At 46.0% G+C, this 26,266-nt stretch overlaps 4 pseudogenes; all 4 read left to right on the forward strand.

The window, feature by feature from the left end:
- The first annotated feature begins 224 nt into the window (after positions 1-224).
- LOC123179154 (plant cysteine oxidase 2-like) lies at positions 225-887 on the forward strand (annotated as a pseudogene).
- A 2,515-nt stretch (positions 888-3,402) lies between these two features.
- On the forward strand, positions 3,403-4,013 carry LOC123179170 (plant cysteine oxidase 2-like; annotated as a pseudogene).
- A 6,330-nt stretch (positions 4,014-10,343) lies between these two features.
- Positions 10,344-10,951, forward strand: LOC123179186 (plant cysteine oxidase 2-like; annotated as a pseudogene).
- Positions 10,952-12,565: 1,614 nt separating this feature from the next.
- Positions 12,566-14,038, forward strand: LOC123161571 (plant cysteine oxidase 1-like; annotated as a pseudogene).
- Positions 14,039-26,266: the final 12,228 nt, after the last annotated feature.

Raw genomic sequence — 26,266 nt, forward strand, 5'->3', positions numbered from 1 at the left:
TAGGCAGGAGATCCTCTTTTAATTCTCTTCGGCTGGCGAGGAGGCGAGGGTCGAAGGGAGAAGTGCCAGCCGGTGGGTGTCTCCAACATTGTTGGTTTCCGGATGAAGTGCATATTGATGCCGTGGCGGTTCGCCGTCTAGGACCTACATGCGTGATACTACAACAATTGTTACAATCTGAACGACGCTTCATCTATCTTGTTGCTGTGGGTAACTAGTTTGGTATCTTCTGTTTACCCAAGCATGTTGTCATTCCTCTGCACAACAAACCTGGGATGACCGTGTTCAGCAAGATGCTCTTCGGTTCCATGCACCTTAAGTCGTATGACTGGGCTAGAAGTAACTTAGAGATTGGAACTAACGTACTCACCACATCAGATGCTAAGTTAGTAGTTTCATTCTCTGTTCCTCTATTTCCTTCTTTTCTTTAGCAACGCTCCTGTCGCTGACAAATTGTTTGTTGATCTGTTTCTTGTCCGGACTAGTCAGTTCAGGGGCTCGTCTAGCAAAGATATACACAAATACTGTTATTGGCGCTTCTGCCGAGACCATAGTTCTGTACCCTGAAAACGGAGGCAACCTGCACTACTTCACGGCGCTTATCCCTTGCGCTACTCTCGACATGATGGGACCCCTTACAACAGCGTTGCTGGCAGGGACTGCTCGTACTATATATAGCAAGTGCCCGTTCTCAAATACAGCTGGTGAGTGTTTTCTTCCAGTATTGAATTCAGTTTATGAAGAACATTTGGATGCTTGCTTCTGCTCGCTAACGAAATTGTCCTCTGGCTTCAGGTGTGGTTGACGCACGGTACTCCTGGCTCAAGGAGATCCCCAACAACTATCAGATGAAGGGCATAACATTGACGTGGCACTTCGTCGTCTAGAACCTGCATGAATATTGTTACCATGATCTTAATGGCACTCCGTCTAGCTTGTTGTAGATAACAGTTGTAACCTGCGAAAGGCAGGCAGGCAGGCAGTGCAACCTAGCTCTAACTAGGCTAGCAAAATCTTCTTTTTAATTACCCTTATTCGTCGGGGTTGAAACTATCTCCTATAGTCCGCGATCTTCTTGTCGTGCGTCGTGGTTTTCACGTGTACAATCTAGCTTGGTCTGGAATCAGAAACCTTTCTGTTTATTTCAAAAAATTGAAAAACAGAAGAAAAATAAATATATTGGGAAGCAAAGCATTGGACAGACACATGAGATATGTGGCGATATATGGCCTACTCTGCCTGGCAAGGAGGCAACGCGGGTGGGAGAAGCGGCAGCCGACAGATGTCTGTAGCGTGGCAGGATTGCGCGCCCACATGGACTGTGCGCGTCTTCACATCCAGTTTAATGCACACGTGTCCGCCTGACCTGACAAAGCATGGGTGAGACCCGAACGACTGAGAGGGAGGGAGTACGAATATATGGCAATAAATAACCCAATATATGAATGTAAAGAAGAAATAATGTTAGTGATAGGAAAACAATATTTTAGCAATAAATAATGAAAAAGAAACTGGCGGTAGTATTCACCTCGCCCAAAAGAAGCAGTTTCCTCTTGCGCTCTCCTCTGCCGTTGTGTTCCAATTCCATCGTCTTTCCAAATAGCATCATTTAGCATCGTGTTCGAACCAGTAGACTCTAGAGAGTAGTAACACAACATTGTCTTTTCGAATAGCATCATTTAGTGGTAGACACACTTTTAGCATGTTATTAGAATCTCTAGATTTTATTGGTTCAAGGAAAAATAAGCGTTACATGCAGCCTCATTTCCGCCTCGAGTATGAAGAAAGGCGTTTTTTTTAATACATTGCATTATACAATAAATACGAGGCTAAGTATCCTCGCAAATGCACATGCCATGGTAATGGCTGTTACAGCCATCGGAACCCAATTCGGGTCGACCCACATGTTCCGATGGGTCGGTGGTGTCCGGTTGCCCTGGCACACTTATAAAATAGAAGTGGCGGCCAGCGGGTGTCTCTAGCGTGGGTGATTTGCAGATGTAGTGCGTACGGACGCCGTGGTGGTTCGCCGTCTAGGACCTGCATGCGTAATCGAACAACAATTGTGATCATCTGAACAATGCTTCGTCTAACTAGTTGATGTAGATAAGTACGGTTCTAACCAGCGAAAGGCAGGCAGTAAGTCAATCCAACCTAGCTCTCACCAGGCTAGCAAACTCTTTTTTACCTTTATTTATCGGGGATGAAACTATCTCATGTGGTCTGTGATCTTCTTGCCGTGCGTCGCGACATTCACGTGTACAATCTAGCTTAACAAATGGGTCTGGAATCAGAAACATTTCTGTTTCTTTTCCAAAAAGGAAAAAGGGAAGAAAAATAAATATATTGGGAAGCAAAACATTGGATAGACACATGTGATGTAGGGTGATAGATGGCCTGCCCTTCCTGTTGAGGTGGCAACGCGGGTGGGAGAAGCGGCAGCTGGTGGATGTCTGTAGCGTAGCAGGCTTGCGTGCCCATGTGGAACACGCATGCCTCCGCGTCCACTTTACTGCACGCGCATCGGCATGACCTGGCGAAGGATGGGAGAGACCCAAACGGCTGAGAGGTAGGGTGTAAGAACATATGGCAATAAATAACCCAATAAATGAAAGTAAAGTGGAATAATGTTTGGGATAGAAAAAGAATACTTGAGCAATAAATAATCAAAAAGAAACCAGAGGTAGTATTTGCCTCGCCCACAGGAAGAAGTTTCCTCTCGCGCTCTCCTCCTCCACTGTGTTCAAATTTCATCGAATTTCCAAATAGCTTCATTTAGCATTGTATTTGAACCAACAAACTCTAGAGAGTAGTGACACAACATTGTCTTTTAAAATAGCATCAATTAGTGGTAGACACACTTTTAGCATGTTACTAGAATCTCTAGATTTTATTGTTTCAAAGAAAAATAAGGTGTACATGCTTCCTGATTTCTATTTCGAGCATGAGGAAAGGCGATTTTTGACAAATAAACTACATAATTCTATAAACACGAGGCTAACTATCCTCACAAATGCGCATGCCATGGTAATGGCTGTTACAACCATCCGAACCCAAATTTGGGTCTACCCACCTGTTTCGATGGGACGGTGGTGTCCTGCATCCAAGGTACACTAAAAAAAGAGATATCTAGGCAGCAGTTCCTCTTTTAATTCTCTCTGGCTGGCAAGGAGGCGATGGGCGGGGGGAGAAGTGGCGACCGGAGGGTGTCTCTAGCGTGTCTAGTTTCCAGATGAAGTGCAGACCGATACCGTGGAGGTTCGTCTTCTAGTACCTGCATGCGTGATCCTACAACAATTGTTACCATCTGAATGGTGCTCCGTCTAAATAGCTGTGGGTAACTAGTTTGGCATCTTCTGTTTACCCAAGCATGTTGTTATTCCTCCGCACAACCGACCTGGGATGACTGTCTTCAGGAAGATGCACTTTGGTTCCATGCACCTTAAGTCGGATGACTGGGCTAGAAGTAACTCACAGAATGGCGCTAATGCGCTCACCACCTCATATGGTAAGTTCATAGTTTCATTCCCCATTCCTCTATTTCCTTATTTTCTTGAGCAATGCTCATGCCGCTAAAAAATCGTTTGCTGATCTACTTCTTGTCCTGACCACTCACTTCAGGGGCTCGTCTAGTAATGATAAACACAAACACTGTTGTTGTCGCTTCAGCCGAGGCCATAGTTCTATACCTTGAAAACGGAGGCAAACTGCACTGCTTCATGGTGCTTACCACTTGCACTATGCTCGACCTGATTGGACCCCCTTACAACAACTTTGCTGGCAGGAACTGCACGTACTACAACGGGTCTCGGTTCTAAAACACAGCTGGTGAGTGTTTTCTTCCAGTCTTGAATTCAGTATATGAAGAACACATCTAGATGCTTGCTTCTACTCGCTGATGAAAACGTCCTTTGGTTTCAGGTGCGGTTGGCGCATGGGACTCCTCGCTCAAGGAGATCCCCAACAACTTCTGGATGAAGGGCGTAATGATGCCATCCCACTTCGTCATCTAGGAACCTGCATGACCATTGTTACCATGATCTGAACGGCGCTCCGTCTAGCTTCATTTACCATTGTATTTTAACCAATAGACTCTAGAGAGTAGTGACAAAACATTGTCTTTTCAAATACAATCAATTAGTGGTATACACACTTTTAGCATGTTATTAGAGTCTCCAGATTTTATTAGTTCGAAGGAAAATAATGTGTAAATGCGGCCTCTAGATTTTATCTCTAGATTTCAGATACAATCTATTTCGAGCATGAAGAAAGGCGATTTTTGATAAATACACTTCAAAATTCTATAAACAAGAGGCTAACTATCCTCATATATGCAAATGTCATGGTAATAGATGTTACAACCATCGGAGCCCAAATTTGGGTCGATCCTCCTGTTCCGATGGGTCGGTGGTGTCCGGCTGCCATGGCACACTCAAAAAAGAGATATCTAGGCAGGAGATCCTCTTTTAATTCTCACCGGCTGGCGAGGAGGCGAGGGTCGAAGGGAGAAGTGGCAGCTGGCAAGTGTCTCCAACATTGTTGGTTTCCGGATGAAGTGCATACTGATGCCATGGCGGTTCGCCAGCTAGGACCTACATGCGTGATACTACGAGAATTGTTACAATCGGAATGACACTTCATCTAGCTTGTTGTTGTGGGTAACTAGTTTGGTATCTTTTGTTTACCCAAGCATGTTGTCACTCCTCTGCACAACAAACCCGGGATGACCGTCTTCAGCAAGATGCTCTTCGGTTCCATGCACCTTAAGTCGTATGACTGGGCTAGAAGTAACTTAGAGGGTGGAACTAATGAGCTCACCACATCAGATGGTAAGTCAATAGTTTCATTCCATGTTCCTCTATTTCCTTCTTTTTTTAGCAATGCTCCTGTCGGTGACAAATCGTTTGGTGATCTATTTCTTGTCCTGACCACTCACTTCAGGGGTCATCTAGCAAAGATAAACACAAACACTGTTGTTGACGCTTCAGCCGAGACCATAGTTTGTACCCTGAAAACGGAGGCAACATGCACTAGTCCACGGCGCTTACCCCTTGTGCTACTCTCGGCGTGATGGGACCCCTTAGAACAGCGCTGCTGGCAGGGACTGCTCGTACTATAGCATGTCCCCATTCTCAAATACAGCTGGTGAGTGTTTTCTTCCAGTCTTGAATTCAGTTTATGAAGAAAATCTGGATGCTTGCTTTTGCTCATTGACAAAAATGTCCTCTGGTATCAGGTGTGGTTGACGCACGGTACTCCTAGCTCAAGGAGATCCCCAACAATTATTGGATGAAGGGTGTAACAATGTCGTGGCAATTCGTCGTCAAGAACCTGCATGACCATTGTTACTCTTAACGGCGCTTTGTTTAGCTTGCTGTAGATAACAGTTGTCACCTGCAAAAGGCAGGCAGTCAGTCAGTCCAACCTAGCTCTGACCAGGCTAGCAAAATCTTCTTTTTACCCTTATTCGTCGGGGAAGGAACTATCTCCTGTGGTTCGCGATCTTCTTGTCGTGGGTCGTGGTTTTCACGTGTAAAGTCTAGCTTGGTTGGAATCAGAAACCTTTCTATTTATGTTCAAAAAATGAAAAACAGAAGAAAAATAAATATATTGGGAAGCAAAGCATTGGAAGGACAAATGTGATATGTGCCGATAGATGGCCTACCCTTCCTGGCAGCCGGTGGGTGTCTGTAGCGTGGAAGGATTGCGCGCCCACATGGACTGCGCCGTCTTCGCGTCCAGTTTACCGCACATGTGTCCGCCTGACCTGGCAAAGCATGGGTGAGACCCGAACGACTGAGAGGGAGGGAGTATGAATATATGGCAATAAATAACCCAATATATGAATGTAAAGAAGGAATAATGTTAGGGATACAAAAACAATACTTGAGTAATAAATAATGAAAAAGAAACCGGAGGTAGTATTCACCTCGCCCAAAAGAAGCAGCTTCCTCTTGCGCTCTCCTCTTCCATTGTGTTCCAATTCCATCGTCTTTCCAAATTGCATCATTTAACATCATGTTCGAACCAATAGACTCTAGAGAGTAGTAACACAACATTGTCTTCTCAAATAGCATCATTTACTGGTAGACACACTTTTAGCATGCTATTAGAATCTCCAGATTTTATTGGTTTAGAGAAAAGTAAGTTGTACATGCAGCCTCATTTCCATGTCGAGTAGGAATATAGGCGATTCTTTTAATACATTGCATAATACAATAAATACGAGGCTAGCTATCCACACAAATGCACACACCATGGTAACGGTTATTACAACCATCGGAACCCTATTTGTGTCGCCCCACCTTTCTCATGGGTCGGTGGTGTCCGGTTGCCCTAGCACACTCAAAAAATAGAAGAGGCGGCCAGCGGGTGTCTCCAGCGTGGATCGTTTCCAGATGTAGTGCATACCGACGCCGTGGTGGTTCGTCGTCTAGGACCTGCATGCGTAATCCAACAACAATTGTGCCCATTTTAACGATTCTTCATCTAACTTGTTGAAATAGATAAGTACAGTTCTAACTAGCGAAGGGCAGGCAGTAAGCAATCCAACCTAGCTCTCACCAGGTTAGCAAACTCTTTTTTACCCTTATTTATCGGGAATGAAACTATCTCATGTGGTCCATGAGCTTCTTGTCGTGCGTCGCGATATTCACATGTACAATCTAGCTTAACTAATGGATCTGGAATCAGAAACGTTTCTGTTTCTTTTCCAAAAATGAAAAGGGGAAGAAAAATAAATATATTGGGAAGCAAACATTGGACAGACACATTTGATGTAGGGTGATAGATGGCCTGCCCTGCCTGGCGAGGAGGCAACGCAGGTGAGAGAAGCGGCGGCTGGCGGGTGACAGTAGCGTGGCAGGCTTGCGCGCCCATGTGGAGCGCGCGTGCCTCCGCGTCCATTTTACTTCGTGCGCATCTGCCTGACCTAGCGAAGGATAGGAGAGACCCAAATGGCTGAGATGGAGGGTGTAAGAATATATGGCAATAAATGACCCAATAAATGAAAGTAAAGAGGAATAACGTTTGGGATAGAAAAAATATACTTGAGCAATAAATAATTAAACAGAAACCAGAGGTAGTATTTGCCTCACCCACAGGAAGAAGTTTCCTCTCGCGCTCTCCTCCTCCATTGTGTTCCAATTCCATCGACTTTCCAAATAGTTTCATTTAGCATAGTGTTTGAACCAACAAACTCTAGAGAGTAGTGACACAACATTGTCTTTTAAAATAGCATCAATTAGTGGTAGACAAACTTTTAGCATGTTACTAGAATCTCTAGATTTTATTGGTTCAAAGAAAAATAAGGTGTACATGCGGCCACATTTCTATTTCGAGCATCAAGAAAGGCGATTTTTGATAAATACACTACATAATTCTATAAACACGAGGCTAAATATCCTCACAAATGCGCATGCCATGGTAATGGTTGTTACAACCATCGGACCCCAAATTTGGGTCGACCCACCTGTTCAGATCGGTCGGTGGTGTCCGGCATCCAAGGCACACTTAGAAAAAGAGATATCTAGGTAGGAGATCTTCTTTTAATTCTCTCTGGCTGGCAAGGATGCGACGAGCGGAGGGAGAAGTGGCGGCCGGTGGGTGTCTCTAGCGTGGCTGGTTCCCAGATGAAGTGCAGACCGATGTCATGGCGGTTCGTCTTCTAGGACCTGCAAGCGGGATCCTAAAATAATTGTTACCATCTGAATGGTGCTTCTTCTACCTAGTTGTTGTGGGTAACTAGTTTGGTGTCTTCTGTTTGCCCAAGCATGCTGTCATTCCTCTGCACAACCAACCCGGGATGACTGTCTTCAGTAAGATGCTCTTTGGTTCCATGCACCTTAAGTCGGATGACTGGGCTAGAAGTAACTCAGAGGGTGGCGCTAATGCGCTCACCACCACATATGGTAAGTTTCATTCCCCATTCCTCTATTTCCTTATTTTCTTTAGCAATGCTCCTGTCGCTTACAAATCGTTTCTTGATCTACTTCTTGTCCTAACCACTCACTTCAGGGGCTCGTCTAGCAATGATAACCACAAACACTATTGGTGACGCTTCAGCCGAGGCCATAGTTATGTACCCTGAAAACAGAGCCAACCTGCACTCCTTCACAGTGCTTACCACTTGCGCTATTCTCGACTTGATGTGACCCCCTTACAACAACGTTGCTGGCAGGAACTGCGCGTACTACAGCGAGTCTAGGTTCTGAAACACAGCTGGTGAGTGGTTTCTTCCAGTCTTGAATTCAGTTTATGAAGAACATCTAGATGCTTGCTTCTGCTCGCTGACGAAAACATCCTCTGGTTTCAGGTGTGGTTGGCGCATAGTACTCCTGGCTCATGGAGATCCCCAACAACTTCTAGACGAAGGGCTTAACGATGCCGTCACACTTCGTCGTCTAGAAACCTGCATGACCATTGTTACCATGATTTGAACGACGCTCCGTCTAGCTTCATTTAGCATAGTATTTTAGCCAATAGACTCTAGAGAATAGTGAGACACAACATTGTCTTTTCAAATACAATCAATTAGTGGTATACACACTTTTAGCATGTTATTGGAATCTCTAGATTTTATTGGTTCGAAGGAATGTACATGCGGTCTCATATCTATTTCGAGCATGAAGAAAGGCAATTTTTGATAAATACACTGCATAATTCTATAAACATGAGGCTAACTATCCTCATAAATGCGCATGCCATGGTAATAGCTGTTACAACTATCGGAGCCCAAATTTGGGTCGACCCTTGATACGTCTCTAACGTATCTATAATTTTTTATTGTCCATGCTGTTATATTATCATTCTTGGATGTTTTATAGTCGTTTTATAGTCATTTTATATCATTTTTGGTACTAACCTATTTACATAGTGCCAAGTGTCGGTTGGTGTTTTCTGCATGTTTTTTACATCACAGGAAATCAATACCAAACGGAGTCCAATCGCAGTGAAACTTTTTGTGGATTTTTTTGGACCAGAAGACATCCGGTGAGCCGGAGAAGCACCTGGGGATGCTTCCAGGGGAGCACAACCCACCAGGGCGCGCCTAGGTGGGTTGTGCCCACCTCGAGTGCCCCCAAACCGCCTCTTTGCTCTATAAATACCCCAATATTCCAGAAACCCTAGGGGAGTCGACGAAAATCAATTCCAGCCACCCCAAGTTCCTGAAACCACAGATTCAATCTAGACACCATCTCGGAGGGGTGCATCATGTCCATTGGTGCCTCTCCGATGATGCGTGAGTATTTCTTTGTAGACCTACGGGTCCGTAGTTAGTAGCTAGATGGCTTCCTCTCTCTCGTTTGATTCTCAATACAATGGTCTCTTGGAGATCCATATGATGTAACTCTTTTTGCGGTGTGTTTGTTGGGATCCGATGAACTTTGAGTTTATGATCAGATCTACCTTTTTATTCATGAAAGTTATTTGAGTCTTCTTTGATCTCTTATATGCATGATTGCTTATAGCCTCATAGTTCTTCTCCTATATTTGGGTTTTGTTTGGCCAACTTGATATATTTATCTTGCAATGGGAAGAGGTGCTTTGTAATGGGTTCGATCTTACGATGCTTGATCCCGGTGACAGAAAGGGAAACGACACGTATCTATCGTTGCTATTAAGGATAACAAGATGGGGTCTATTTTTAAATAAATAGATCTTGTCTACATCATGTCATCGTTCTTATCGTATTACTCCGTTTTTCCATGAACTTGATACATTAGATGCATGCTGGATAGCAGTCGATGTGTGGAGTAATAGTACTAGATGCAGGCAGGAGTCGGTCTACTAATCTTGGACGTGATGCCTATATAGTGATCATTTCCTGGATATCGTCATGATTATTTGAAGTTCTATCAATTTCCCAAAAGTAATTTGTTCACCTACCGTTTGCTACTTTTCTCGAGAGAAGCCACTAGTGAAACCTACGGCCCCTAGGTCTCTTCTTTATTATATTTGCCTTTGCGATCTATTTTCCTTTGCTTTTATTTTCAGATCTATTAGACCCTTCTGTTTCGAGGGGTCGGTGGTGTCCGGCTGCCATGGCACACTCAAAAATGAGATATCTAGGCAGGAGATCCTCTTTAAAGTCTCCCCGGCTGGCGAGGAGGCGAGGGTCGAAGGGAGAAGTGGCAGCCGGCGAGTGTCTCTAACATTGTTGGTTTCCGTATGAAGTGCATACTGATACCGTGGCGGTTCGCCATCTAGGACCTACATACATGATACTACAATAATTGTTACAATTCGAATGACGCTTCATCTAGCTTGGTTCCGTGGGTAACTAGTTTGGTATCTTCTGTTTACCCAAGCATGTTGTCATTCCACTGCACAACAAAACCGGGATGACCGTCTTTAGCAAGATGCTCTTCAGTTCCATGAACCTTAAGTCGTATGACTAGGCTAGAAGTAACTCAGAGGGTGGAACTAATGGGCTCACCACATCAGATGGTAAGTTAGTAGTTTCATTCCCTGTTCCTCTATTTCCTTCTTTTCTTTAGTAATGCTCCTGTCACAGACAAATCGTTTGCCGATCTATTTCTTGTCCTGACCACTCACTTCAGGGGCTCGTCTAGCAAACATAAACACAAACACTGTTTTTGATGCTTCAGCCGAGACCATAGTTTTGTACCCAGAAAACGGAGGCAACCTGCACTACTTCACGACGCTTACCCCTTGCGCTACTCTCGACGTGATGGGACCCCTTACAACAGCGTTGCTGGCAGGGAGTGCTCGTACTATAGCAAGTCCCCATTCTCAAATACAGCTGGTGAGTGTTTTCTTCCAATCTTGAATTCATCTTATGAAGAACATCTGGATGCTTGCTTCTGCTCGCTAACAAAAATGTCCTCTGGTTTTAGGTGTGGTTGACGCACGGTGCTCCTGGCTCAAGGAGATACCCAATAACTATCGGATGAATGGTGTAATGATGTCGTGGCACTTCGTCGTCTAGAACCTGCATGACCATTGTTACCCTGATCTTAACGGCACTCCGTCTAGCTTGTTGTAGATAATAGTTGTAACCTACGAAAGGCAGGCAGTCAGTCAGTCCAACCTAGCTCTGACAAGGCTAGCAAAATCTTGTTTTTACCCTTATTCGTCGGGGTTCAAATTATCTCCTGTGGTTCGCGATCTTCTTGTCGTGCGCCATGGTTTTGACGTGTATAGTCTAGCTTGGTCAAGAATCAGCAACCTTTCTATTGGGAAGAACAATAAATATATTGGGAAGTAAATCATTGGATAGACACATGTGATATGTGGCGATATATGGCCTACCCTGCCTGGCAAGGAGGCAACGTGGGTGGGAGAAGCGGCAGCCGACAGGTGTCTGTAGCGTGGCAGGATTGCGCGCTCACATGGACCGCACCGTCTTCGCGTTCAGTTTACCGCGCGCGTGTCCGCCTGACCTGGCAAAGCATGGGTGGGACCCGAACGACTGAGAGGGAGGGAGTACGAATATATGGCAAATAACCCAATATATGAATGTAAAGAAGGAATAATGTTAGGGATAGAAAAACAATACTTGAGTAATAAATAATGAAAAAGAAACCAGAGGTAGTATTCGCCTCGCCCGGAAGAAGCAGTTTCCTCTTGCGCTCTCCTCTTCCATTGTGTTCCAATTCCAAATAGCATCATTTAGCATCTTGTTCGAACCAATAGACTCTAGAGAGTACTCACACAACATTGTCTTCTCAAATAGCATCTTTTAGTGGTAGACGCACTTTTAGCATGTTATTAGAATCTCTAGATTTTATTGGTTCAAAAAAATAAGCTATACATGCAGCCTCATTTCCATCTCGATTATGAAGAAAGGCGATTTTTTTAATACATTGTATAATAAAATAAATACGAGGATAACTATCCTCACAAATGCACATGCCATGGTAATGGTTACTACAACCCTCGGAACCCTATTTGGGTCGACCCACCTATTCTGATGGGTCGGTGGCGTCCGGTTGCCCTATCACACTCAAAAAATAGAAGTGGTGGCCATCGGGTGTCTCCAGCGTGGCTGCTTTCCAGATGTAGTGCATACCAACGCCGTGGTGGTTCGTCGTCTATGACCTGCATGCATAATCCAACAACAATTATGACCATCTGAATGATGCTTCATCTAACTTGTTAATATAGATAAGTACAGTTCTAACTGGCGAAAGGTTGGCTGTAAGTCAATCCAACCTAGCTCTCACCAGGCTAGCAAACTCTTTTTACCCTTATTTATCAGGCATGAAACTACCTCATGTGGTCTGTGATCTTCTTGTCGTGTGTCGCGATATTCACGTGTACAATCTAGCTTAACTAATGGGTCTGGAATCAAAAACATTTCTGTTTCTTTTCCAAAAATGAAAAAGGGAAGAAAAATAAATATATTGGGAAGCAAAACATTGGACAGACACATGTGATGTAGGGTGATAGATGGCCTGCCCTGCCTGGTGAGGAGGCCACGCGGGTGGGAGAAGCGGCGGCTGGCGGGTGTCTGTAGCGTGGCAGGCTTGCGCGCCCACCTTGAACGCGTGTGCCTCCGCGTCCACTTTACTGCATGTGCGTCCTCCTGACCTGGCGAAGCATGGGAAAGACCCAAGCGGCTGAGAGTGAGGATGTAAGAATATATGGCAATGAATAACCCAATAAATGAAAGAAAATAAGAAATAATGTTTGGGATAGAAAAAGAATACTTGAGCAAAAAATAATTAAAAAGAAACCAGAGGTAGTATTCGCGTCACCCACAGGAAGAAGTTTCCTCTCGCACTCTCCTCCTCCATTGTGTTCCAATTCCATCGACTTTCCAAATAGCTTCATTTTAAGCAAAGTATTTGAACCAACAGACTCTAGAGAGTACTGACACAACATTGTCTTTTAAAATTGCATCAATTAGTGGTATACACACTTTTAGCATGTTATTAGAATCTTTAGATTTTTTTTGTTCAAAAAAAATAAGGTGTACATGCGGCCTCATTTATATTTCGAGCACGAAGAAAGGTGATTTTTGATAAATACATTTCATAATTCAATAAATACGAGGCTAACTATCCTCACAAATGCACATGCCATGGTAATGGCTATTACAACAATCGGAACCCAAATTTGGGTCGACCCACCTGTTCCGATGGGTCGGTGACGTCCGGCATCCAAAGCACACTTAAAAAAAGAGATATCTAGGTAGAAGATCCTCTTTAATTCTCTCTGTCTGGCAAGGAGGCGACGGGCGGAGGGAGAAGTGGCGGCCGGTGGGTGTCTCTAGCGTGGCTGGTTTCCAGATGAAGTGCAGACCGATGCCGTGGCGGTTCGTCTTGTAGGACCTGCATGCGTGATCCTACAACAATTGTTACCATCTGAATGGTGCTTCATCTACCTAGTTGCTGTGGGTAACTAGTTTGGTATCTTCTGTTTACCCAAGCATGCTGTCATTCCTCTACACAACCAACCCGGGGTGACTGTCTTCAGGAAGATGCTCTTTGGTCCATGCACCTTAAGTCGGATGAGTGGGCTAGAAGTAACTCAGAGGGTGGCGCTAATGCGCTCACCACATCATATGATAAATTCATAGTTTCATTCCCCGTTCCTCTATTTCCTTCGTTTCTTTAGCAATGCTCCAGTCGCCGACAAATCGTTTCCTGATCTACTTCTTATCCTGACCACTCACTTCAGGGGCTCATCTAGCAATGATAAGCACAAATACTGTTGTTGATGCTTCAGCCGAGGCCATAGTTCTGTACCCTGAAAACAGAGGCAACCTGCACTTCTTCATGGTGCTTACCACTTGCGCTATTCTCGACGTGATGGGACCCCCTTAGAACAGCGTTGCTGGCAGGAACTGCGCGTACTACAGCGAGTCTCAGTTCTGAAACACAACTGGTGAGTGTTTTCTTCCAGTCTTGAATTCAGTTTATGAAGAACGTCTAGATGCTTGCTTATGCTCGTTGATGAAAACGACCACTGGTTTCAGGGTTTGGTTGGCTCACAGTACTCCTGGCTCAAGGAGAAAACCAACAACTTCTGGATGAAGGGTGTAACGATGCCGTGGCACTTCGTCGTCTAGGAAGCTGCATGACCATTGTTACCATGATCTGAACAGCGCTCCGTCTAGCTTCATTTAGCATAGTCTTTGAACTAATAGACACTAGAGAGTACTAACACAACATTGTCTTTTCAAATAGCATCATTTAGTGATAGACACACTTTAGCATGTTATTAGAATCTCTAGATTTTATTGGTTGGAAGAAAAATAAGGTGTACATGCGGCCTCATATCTATTTCGTGCATAAGAAAGGCAATTTTTGATAAATACATTTCATAATTCAATAAATACGAGGCTAACTATCCTCACAAATGTGCAAGCTATGATAATGGCTGTTACAACCATCGGCTCCCAAATTTGGGTCGACCCTCCTGTTCCGACGGGTCGGTGGTGTCTGGCGGCCATGGCACACTCAAAAATGAGATATCTAGGCAGGAGATCCTCTTTTAATTCTCTCCGGCTGGAGAGGAGGCGAGGGCGAAGGGAGAACTGGCAGCCGACGTGTGTCTCCAACATTGTTTGTTTCCAGATGAAGTGCATATTGATGCCGTGTCGGTTCGCCGTCTAGGACCTACATGCGTGATACTACAACAATTGTTACAATCTGAACGACGCTTCATCTAGCTTGTCGCTATGGGTAACTAGTTTGGTATATTCGTTTCACCAAGCAAGTTGTCATTCCTCTGCACAACAAACCTGGGATGACCATCTTCAGCAAGATGCTCTTCGGTTCCATGCACCTTAAGTCATACAACTGGGCTAGAAGTAACTCAGAGGGTGGCACTAAGAGCATCTCCACCCGTCCCCCAGGAAGGCCCCCAAGAGCACTTTTCCAGCGCCGGCGGTCAAAAAAGTTTCCACTCGCGCCCCCAGGAGCACAAATATTGCCGGATTTGGCCAAAACTATGACCGGCGCTCTCATCCCATTCCTAGGATCTCGGGGGGCAGCTGGGGAGGAGAGAGAGTGTTTTGCATGCGGTTGGGCCCGCCGTCAGCCTCCCACTCCCTCTCTCCTCACCTTTTTCTCCGGGGCCCACCCACGTGCCTTCCCACGAACTCGCCTCGCTCTCCCCAACCTCTCTCTCTCGCCGCAGCCCTCCCCAACCTCTCTCCCTCGCTGCGGCCCTCCCCAACCTCACCGGCAACTGCCTCTCCGGCCGGATCCCACGGGCACTCCCCATGATGCTCGTCGCGCACCGCCGCCCTGCTCTTCTCGTCATCCAGGTAGTAGTCTCGCGCTGGAACAGCGCCGGGCCGCGGCGGGAGGCGGTGTCAGAGCCGGCCAGGCCCCTGAAGTGCTCGTCCTCGACTCCACCAGCGGCACCGGGTCTAGCCCCGTCCGCTCAACGGCTCGCCGCCCGTCCGCCTCCTCGCCCCCGCCGGCTCCTCCCTCTGCCGAGGTGCCGCGACTAGCTCCACCTGCCCCGTGTAACGACTCCGCCCGCTCACAGCCTCGTCCGTGCTCCCCACCTCGCACATCGCCCTGACCTGCGGCTGCGCGTCCCCTTGCCGGCCGCTCCTCACGCTCGTCCCCGCCCCTCCTCACGCTCGTGCCCGCCCCTGCCGGCCCGGCCGGCCTCGACCCGGCCGCGCGCCGCGCCCGCGAGCGCTGCCTCTCTTGCGCCGTGCCTCGGCCCGGGCGGCCGCGTGCCGCGACTGGAACACCGGGCACGGGGGACACGAGGACGGGGCGTCGGCGGTCGAGCTCGGACCGCGGCGATGGACAGCACGGCGATTTACAGTAGCGCCGAGGCCGCGGACGGCGTGGTTGTATTGGCTGGCGATCCCGGCGGCGAGGGGGGCTTGGTCGGGGACGTTGGTGACTCCGCGGTCTACCTGTGGGGGGGCAACGACTGGAAGAGATTTGAGCCCCGGAGTAAAATTCTCGCCGGCAGCCCCCAGGCGGCGAGAAAAATGCCTCCTGGGGAGGCCAACGGCTGGAGATGCTCTAATAGTTCGTAGTTTCATTCCCTGTTCCCCTATTTCCTTTTTTTTAGCCACGCTCGTATCACTGACAAACCGATTGCTGATGTATTTCTTGTCCTGACCACTCACTTCAGGGGCTCGTCTAGCAAAGATAAACACAAACAATGTTGTTGATGCTTCAGCTGAGACCATAGTTCTGTACCCCGAAAACAGAGGCAACCTGCACTGCTTCATGGCGCTTACCCCTTGTGCTATATTCTCGACGTGATGGGACCCCCTTACAACACCGCTGCTGGCAGGGACTGCACGTACTATAGCGAGTCCCCGTTCTCAAATACAGCTGGTGTGTGTTTTCTTGTAGTCTTGAATTCAGTTTATGAAGAACATCTGGATGCTTGCTTCTGCTCGCTGAAGAGAATGTCCTCTCGTTTCAGGTGTGATTGGCGCACGGTACTACTAGCTCAAGGAGATCCCCAACAACTACCGGATGAAGGGCGTAACGATGCCATGGCTCTTCGTCGTATAGAACCTGCATGACCATTGTTACCATGATCTGAACGGCGCTCTGTCTAGCTTGTTGTAGATAACATTTGTGACCTGCGACAGGCAGGAAGTCAGTCAGTCTTGTTTTTACCCTTATTCGTCGGGGTTAAAACTATCTCCTGTGTTCCGTTATCTTCTTGTTGTGCGACATGGTTTTCACGTGTAGAGTCTAGCTTGGCCTGGAAACAGAAATATTCTGTTTATTTTCAAAAAATGAAAAACAGAAGAAAAATAAATATATTGGGAAGCAAAGCATTGGCAACACATGTGATACGCGAGTGGGAGAAGCGGCAGCCAACGGGTGTCTGCAGCGTGGCAGGGTTACGCATCCACATGGACCGCGCGTGTCTTTGCGTCCAGTTTACCGCACATACGTCCGCCTAACCTAGCAAAGCTTGGGTGAGACCTGAACGGCTGAGAGGGAGGGAGTATGAATATATGGCAATAAATAACCCAATATATGAATGTAAAGAAGGAATAATGTTAGGGATATAAAAACAATACTAGAGTAATAAATAATGAAAAAGAAACCGGAGGTAGTATTCGCCTTGCCCAGAAGAAGCAGTTTCCTCTTGCGCTCTCCTCTTCCATTGTGTTCCAATTCCATCGTCTTTCCAAATAGCATCATTTAGCATCATGTTCGAACCAATAGACTCTAGAGAGTAGTGACACAACATTGTCTTCTCGAATAGCATCATTTAGTGGTAGACACACTTTTAGCATGTTATTAGAATCTCTAGATTTTATTGGTTCAAAGAAAAATAAGTTGTACATGCAGCCTCATTTCCATCTCGATTATGAAGAAAGGCGATTTTTTTAATACATTGCATAATACAATAAATACGAGGCCAACTATCCTCACAAATGCACATGCCATGGTAATGGTTATTAGAACCATCGGAACCCTATTTGGGTCGACCCACCTGTTCTGATGGGTCGGTGGTGTCCGGTGGCCCTGGCACACTAAAAAAATAGAAGTGGCGGCCAGCGGGTGTCTCCATCATGACTGGTTTCTAGATGTAGTGCATACCAACGCCATCACTTGTAGAAAAAGGGCCTATTGTCCCGGTTGGTAAGGGCCTTTTGTCCTGGTTTTTGAACCGGGACTAAAGGGTCGTTACTAATGCCCTAACCCTTTAGTCCCGGTTCTTACACGAACCGGGACAGATGGGCCTCCACGTGTCCGGTGCGGCGAGCCCAGGCAGGAGGGCCTTTGGTCCCGGTTGGTGGCACTAACCGGGACCAATAGGCATCCACGCGTCAGAATTTCAGCGGATGGGGTTTTTGTTTTTTTGAAAGGGGGGTTGGGGGTTTTGGGGGGTTAATTTAGGTGTTTCATATATTGTGTTAGCTAGCTAATTAATAGAGAGAAGTGTCCTCTCTTATCTCCGTGCTTGGTCGACGCTACGTACTATATACATATGGAGAGGACTAGACACGCTAGCTAGTAATCAAATGAAGGAAACAGAAGATCGTCATGAACATGTGCATATAGAGAGAAGTGATATCGACCACCTCTCCTTGTCCGAGAGATTGGTCGAACAACAAGTTCTCGTATATCTATCCGACACTACCGGCTACATATATACAATAATTATCTCTTACAATATAATCTCCTAATTAAATTGTAAGAACACAGGGTCCACATGGTATTCTTAGTTTTCAGCGATCACGTGGTCAAGGAAGAATGCCTCCAATTCCTCTTGAATTGCTCGCATACGATCTGGTGCTAGGAGTTCATCCCGCTTCCGAAACATCTAATATGAAGAAGGGGGTCAATACATATATATATATATGACTAAATGAAACTCAACACAAATGATGGTAATAAAAAAATTTGTGAATATTATTGCTTACGCACTTCATATTGTTCGTCAGAGTAGCCCCGCGCATAGGTCGTGTAGCAGATGGACTCGCAAACATAGCATCCACAGTAATTATTCCCGGGTTCCTGCCACAACCACTTTACAAGAAATAGAGGTCAATCAAACTGATAAGCAAGCATGCTAAATGGTATTGATGAAACTAGCGCTTGAATCACTAGGAGATGCGCGGAACATGCTACTATAGTACTTACTTTCGGGTGTTTAAATTGCAGCTTCTTCGGCAGTCCCGGAGCTTTTTTGGTGAATTTTCTCCAAACCCTGCCAGACAAAGAAAACAATTACTTGATATCAGGAAATGAACAAAGTTGCTGATATGGTGGATAATGATCGATTTAACTTACTTCTCGAGCATTTGAGTCATGTCCGCATAGTCCTGGGGATCTTTTCGTCTCGAGTCTAAGACGGTTACTACTCCCTGCTCAAGCTTAATCTCTACGAGAATATAGTGGAAGCTGCGCACGCATGCATAAGTCGTCAATTACATTACTATAACCTGGACTAATAAGGGAAACCGAATATGCACAAGACAGTAACACTCACTTGAAGTTGTAAAGAAAGAGTATTATATCTTTGTTTTCATTTATTACCAACGATCGTAGCAAGTTGGCCTCGGTATTTTCGGCATGATATTTATCCTTAGTTGCATCTTTGAGATTTGTGTTAATGAACCCAATATCACCGATTTGTCTTTTCTTCGATTCGGCGATCTTCAATCTGCATAATATAGTGAGGGTAATTATAAATACATGCAATGAAAGTGCTGACCTATATAGAGAAACTTAATGACAGAAGTAGTACTACTTACAGACAGTAGCAAGTGACCGTTGATCTATCGAAGGCCTTTTGATTGAAAAACTGGAAGAACTCCTCAAATGGAACATTCAACAGTTCAATTCCAACAAGGTCATGCTCCGGTTTAAGTCTCAGCGTCAAAGTATCCCTCCCCCCAGACTCTCTGCAGGTTTTCATGTACCAATCATGTAATCTTCGCATCATCGTTATTAGAGATCTTTCATCTTTAACGAGAGGCTTTCCGTAATGGTATTTGTGTTCGTCCACTTCCAAGATATCATAATGTACATCGTCGGGCAGGTAATCTCCAAGATTGCTATAACCGGGCACCATCCTCGGATCATTAGCGACGATGTCGCTAGACACCTTGAGCGGGGGGCACGATTGGTTCGCTTGTTCACCGAGCTGGGCAATTTTTTTCCCAGCTCGTCATTCTTTTAACCTTTGATCACTGACAGTACTTCCCGACCGCTCCGCTTCGGCAAATGTCTTTGCAATAATGCGCTCATAGTTGCCTTTCGACGGAGACTTTGGTGGTTTTGTCAGGGCAGCCAGAGTGCGCTTCGCTTTCACCGGATCTACCTTCTCCTCCGGAGGTGGATGTTTATTTGCTTTCACCCCTTCAAAGAAGTTTTTCACTTCGGCTCGCACGATCTTCCTTGTTTCCTCCTCGGTCCTCTCATATGGTAACTTCTCTGGGTCTTCAGAGAAGGACCAAATTTGTATTGCCTCCCGCCTCTGGCTGTACTGCTAGACGCCGGCAGAGCAGACGGAGCGGCTGCGGCTGTCTTTTTTTCTTGCTTACGAGGCGGAGGAGAAGGACTACGACACGCCGGAGCAGCCGGAGCGGCGGCGGGTCTCTTCCGCCCTTGCTGACGAGGCGGAGAAGGAGGAGGCTGGCTGCTCTGGCGCGCCGGCGCAGGCGGAGAAGGAGGCGGAGTGCCGCCACGCGCCGGAGAAGGAGGCTGAGTGCCCTGATCACTCGCCGGAGGAGGAGGCGGAGGAGGAGGCGGAGTGCCGCCATGCGCCGGAGAAGGAGGCTGAGTGCCCTGATCACTCGCCGGAGGAGGAGGCGGAGTGCCCTTACTCGCCGGAGGCGTCCAGTTCGGAAGGTTGATGAGCTCCTTCCGCCATAGGCATGGAGTCTTCAGAGCAGAACCCAGCCGAGTCTCCCCTTCACTGGTAGGGTGGTCAAGCCGGAGGTCCTCAAATCCCTCCATTATTTCATCCACCATCACCCTAGCATATCCTTCTGGAATCGGCCGGCAGTGGTAGGTTGCGCCGGGTTCAGGAGGTAAAATAGAGCCAACAGCCGCCTTGACTTTGAAGTTCTACCATTGCGTCATAAGGTGGCAATGTTGAGACTCCGTGATAGCATCCACGGGGTAGCTAGCAGGAGCCGTCAAGACATGCTCCGGCTGAAGTAGCTCGGTGGAAGCCACATTGCTTCTCCGCTGAGATGGCGGGGTAGCTTCGGGGGTAGTTTCGGCATGTCGATTGGCGTCTCGTTCCTCTAGCGCTTGAGCCCTTTCGTGCAGCTTCTGAATTTGGGTCTGCTCCACTTTTTTCCTCCTCTCCTGGCTTTTGTAACCGCCTGCGTCCGGAAAACCAGCCTTCCACGGAACGGAGCCTGGCGTGCCTCGTGTCCGTCCAGGGTGCTCAGGATTCCCGAGGGCCATTGTGAGCTCGTCGTTCTCTCTGTCTGGAACGAACGTCCCTTGCTGCACTGCATCGATATAGTGCTAAAGCCTCTTGACTGGTATTCTCAAAAGCTCGTCCGTCCAAACGCACCTCCCTGATACAGGGTCCAATTTTCCGCCAGCCCCGAAGAACCAAGTCCCGCAACGGTCTGGCCAGTTCATTGTCTCTGGTTCGATCCCTTTATCAAGCAGATCATTCTCAGCCTTAGCCCACTTAGGTCGGGCTTTGAGGTAGCCACCTGACCCCGTGCGATGGTGAAGCCTCTTCTTCGCAGCGTTCTTCTTGTTTGTCGCTGACATCTTCTTACTCTTTTCCAATGTCTTGTGGGCCACAAATGCGGGCCAGTGATCACTGATCTTCTCATACCGACCGATGAATTTTGGTGTCTCTTCTTTGTCGACAAACATTTACAGCTCATTCTTCCACCTCCTGAATAGGTCTGCCATCTTCTTAAGAGCATGATACTTGATTAATTGCTCTTTAACTGGCTTCTCCGGATCCTCCTCTGGCGGTAGGGTGAAATTTGCCTTCAGCTCAGTCCAAAGATCATCTTTCTGCATATCATTGACATAGGACACCTCAGGGTCTTCCTTCTTAGGCTTATACCATTGGTGGATGGTGATCGGGATCTTGTCCATAACAAGAACCCCGCACTGAGCAGCAAATGCTTCCTTTGTCCGGATGGGTTCAATTGGTTGGCCGTCACGCGCGATTGCTATGATCTCAAACCTTTCATCCGAGCGCAACTTTATCTTCGGGCCTCGTCTCTTTACCGAAGTTGTGCTGGATCCGGACGGCTAGAAAAAAGAAGAAAGACGAGAGTTAATTAATATGTGTACATACCAAAACAATGAATGCATCAATTAGCTAGTCAGCACAGGCTTAACTAATATATTTACCTGGCCGGACTCTGTTCGATCACCGGAGCCGTCACCACGGGCTCCTTCTTGCACCAGCATTGGGTCACCGGAGCCGTCACCACGGGCTCCTTCTTGCACCAGCATTGGGTCACCGGAGCCATCATAATCATGTCTTTCCTCCTTCACTCTTCGATCACCGTAGCCTGCTTCTTCACCCTTTTCTTCCAGACCATCATTGTCGTTAAGATACAAAAAGATATCACCTCCGGCTAAGATTATGTCCCCCAACACCTCTTCTGCTTCCTCGTCTCGTCCGTGCTCCATTGTTTCTGCAAATATTACAACATGGCAATTATTACACAAACATGACAGCAGGTGGATATATAAGTGCAAACGTAGACCTAGCTTATTCCGGGTTTGGGGTGGCCTCGGCAATGCTTCAAGGGTAGGGGCGCGGCGGGAGGGGGTAGGAGACCGACATCATTTTTTTCTAGGGTTTGGGTGTCCTCGAGAGTTTTGGTCGAGCGAGAGGGCCGGGGGTGCTCCCGTGGTCTAAGTTATCACGGTCGAAGTTATCCGGGAGGGGGTTATATCGACAACGACGACATACATACATGGGCAAATAATGTTATCGGGGAGGGGGTAGGTCTAACCCCCCCCCCCCTCGTGTTGAAGTTATCGGGACACGGGGTATATCGACAACGACATATCCGATAAAAAATAAGAAGACGAAGAAGAAATAAAAAGAGGAGAAGAAGATATTAATAGAGGAGAAGATTGAAGAAAAAAAAGAAGAAATAAAAAGAGGAGAAGAAGAAACGAATAGAGGAGAAGATCGAAGAAAAAAAGAACAAAAAAAAGAGGAGAAGAAGAAATGAATAGAGAAGAAGATATTTCTATTTTTTCTTCTTCTCCTCTATTCATTTCTTCTTCTCCTCTATTCATTTCTTCTTCTCCTCTTCTTTTTCTTCTTTTTTCCTCTTCTTTTTTATTTCTCCTCTTCTTCCTCTCCTCTTCTTCTCCTTTCTTCCTCTTCTTATTTTGGTTTTTCCTCTGCTTCTTTTTCTTCTTCTTCCTTTCCTAGCTACATATGTAAAACTTTTCTAAAAATTTAACTTTTGCATATAGAAAACTTTTCCATGGATCATCATTTCTCATATATATCCATCTATAGCCACATACATATATAAATTGAAAAAAAATTCTATGAACAAAAATACATATATACTTGGTAAATATTCTATGAACATTGTTTCTCATATATATCAATGCATACATCCATGGATCATCATTGCTCATATATCCATAGTCATATATAAAAACTTTCTGTATATTAACAAAAAACTTTCTATGAACAAAAAACTTTCTATGAACAAAAAAACATTTTTGACATATTTATTACATTCTAAATTTTCCTAACTCTTTTACAACCACAAAAATTAACATCATTAACTCTTTTACAACCACAAAAATCTAACCATCATTTTTGACATATTTAGCACATTCTAAATTTTCCTAACCTTGATGTATTTTTTACAAACTTTTCTAAAAATCTAACTTTTGCATATATGTATTTTTAAGACATCATTACAATTGAAAAAAATACATATATACATACAAAAAACATGTAAAAAATACATACATACATATATGAGCATACATAAAAAATACATATATCTAAAAAATACATCGGGCAAGGGCGCGGCGACGACGACGGGCGCGGGCGACGGCGACGGGCGAGGTCGACGGGCGCGGCGACGGCGAGGGCGTGGGCGACGGCGACGACAGGCGCGAGCGACGGCGACGGGCAACGGCGCGGGGCAGGGGCGGCGCGCGTCGGGGCAGGGACGACACGCAGCGACGTCGTCGGGCGAGGGCACGGCGACGGCGAGGACGCGGGCGACGGCGACGACGGGCGCGGGCGACGGCGACGACGGGCGTGGGCGACGGCGACGGCGGGGGCGGCGGGCGGCGTCGGGGCAGCATGGTGGCGTCGATGTCGTCGAGGGGTCGTCAGGGGCAACTGTGAGATGAAGATGAAAATTTTCACAAGTGTTGGTTATATACCCAGAGCTTTGGTCCCGGTTCGTGGCACCAACCGGGACCAATGCCCCCCTTTAGTCCCGGTTGGTGCCACCAACCGGGACCAAAGGTCTCTTTTCAGCAGCCCAAAGGGCGGGAAGCGGCGGCTTTTGGTCCCGGTTGGTGGCACCAACCGGGACTAAAGGTGGGGCATTGGTCCCGGTTGGTGCCACCAACCGGGACCAAAGGTGTGCATTGGTCCCGGTTCGTGGCACCAACCGGGACCAATGTCCTGCGCCTGCCAAAGCCGCGGTGCGGTGGGATGTTTAGTCCCACCTCGCTAGCCGAGGAGCGGCAGGGCCTATTTATAAGCCCTGCTCCGCCATCTCCATTGAACTCCTCTGAACTGCAGGCCTCTGGGCCTAATCTTGCACTGCTATGCTTGTGGGCCTGCTAGGCCTTCTGCAGGCCTGAATCCTGGCCCATGGATGGGTTTCTAGTCATATTCAGGCCGTCGTGGCCCAGTAGGTGGCATTTTTTTAGTTTTTTCCCAGTTTTTTGTTTTCTTTTTTTCTTTATTTATTTCATTTTGTTTCTACTTACAAAAAAATACTTATTTATTTTATTTTATTTTGTTTCTAATTACTTATTTATTTTACTTTATGATAATTCTTTTTGCTATTAAAGTTTCTATCAAAAAAAGTTCTTTATGAAAATTCTTTTTGCTTTTAATGATTTTGAATAGAAAATACTTTGATAATTTTAGTTGCATCCATTTTATATGATTTTAGTTTCAATAATACTAGAGGTTTCTTATAATGTTTTGAACAGAAAATACTTTGTTAATTTTAGTTTCATAAATTTTATTAAAGTTTATTTTATTTTTTTATACTTATATATTTTAGTAAAGTTTATATTATTTTGTTTCTAATTACTTATTTATTTTATTTGTTATTTTTCATGCACCATTTTTCATGCATTTACTAATTATTTTGAGCTATAAGACCCTGAAATTGAAAAGCATTTCAAATGAACTCTGAAAAGGTTGAAAGTTGGCATGGTATCATCATTTCATCCACATAGCATGTGCAAGAAAGTTGAGAGGGTTACGGCAAAAACTAGATGCACTTCGTGTACAAAACGGACAATGGTATCATACTCGTCTGTTACAAAGTTGGCATGGTATCATCATAATAGTTGCGGGAGAAAGTCTTTACTTTTTCTTCGCTTGTGTCATTTGCTTATTGCGCCGTAACCATGGATAATCTTCATCGTTTATCAGGATGCTTGGGTCAGCCTTGACTTTGAAGGGAGGAATTTCATGAAACTTTTCATAATCTTCAGACATGTCTGTCTTGCCCTCTACTCCCACAATGTCCCTTTTTTCTGAAAGAACTATGTGGCGCTTTGGCTCATTGTATGATGTATTCGCTTCCTTATCTTTTCTTCTTCTCGGTCTGGTAGACATGTCCTTCACATAGATAACCTGTGCCACATCATTGGCTAGGACGAACGGTTCGTTAGTGTACCCAAGATTGTTCAGATCCACTGTTGTCATTCCGTACTGTGGGTCTACCTATACCCCGCCTCCTGACAGATTGACCCATTTGCACTTAAACAAAGGGACCTTAAAATCATGTCTGTAGTCAAGTTCCCATATGTCCATTATGTAACCATAATATGTGTCCTTTCCCCTCTCGGTTGCTGCATCAAAGCGGACACTGCTGTTTTGGTTGGTGCTCTTTTGATCTTGGGCGATCGTGTAAAATGTATTCCCATTTATATCGTATCCTTTGTAAGTCAATACAGTCGAAGATGGTCCCCTGGACAACGAGTACAACTCATCACAAACAGTGGTGTCACCTCTGAGACGTGTTTCCAACCAACTGCTGAAAGTCCTGATGTGTTCACATGTAATCCAGTCGTCACACTGCTCCGGGTGTTTGGAGCGCAGACTGTTCTTGTGTTCATCGACATACTGGGTCACGAAGGTAGAGTTCTGTAGAACTGTGTAGTGTGCTTGAGACCAAGAATGCCCGTCCCTGCATATTATTGAGTCCACTCCTAGTGTGCCTTTTCCAGTCAGTCTCCCCTCATACCACGATTTAGGGAGACCTATCTTCTTAAGGCCAGGAATGAAGTCAACACAAAACCCAATGACATCCTCTGTTTGATGGCCCATGGAGATGCTTCCTTCTGGCCTAGCACGGTTACGGACATATTTCTTTAGGACTCCCATGAACCTCTCAAAGGGGAACACATTGTGTAGAAATACGGGCCCCAGAATGACAATATCGTCGACTAGATGAACTAGGACGTGCGTCATGATATTGAAGAAGGATGGTGGGAACACCAACTCGAAACTTACAAGACATTGCGCCACATCACTCCTTAGCCTTGGTATGATTTCTGGATCAATCACCTTCTGAGAGATTGCATTGAGGAATGCACATAGCTTCACAATGGCTAATCGGACATTTTCCGGTAGAAGCCCCCTCAATGCAACCGGAAGCAGTTGC

Source organism: Triticum aestivum, chromosome 1D (assembly GCF_018294505.1).
Source record: "Triticum aestivum cultivar Chinese Spring chromosome 1D, IWGSC CS RefSeq v2.1, whole genome shotgun sequence".
In the NCBI taxonomy this organism is placed as follows: domain Eukaryota; kingdom Viridiplantae; phylum Streptophyta; class Magnoliopsida; order Poales; family Poaceae; genus Triticum; species Triticum aestivum.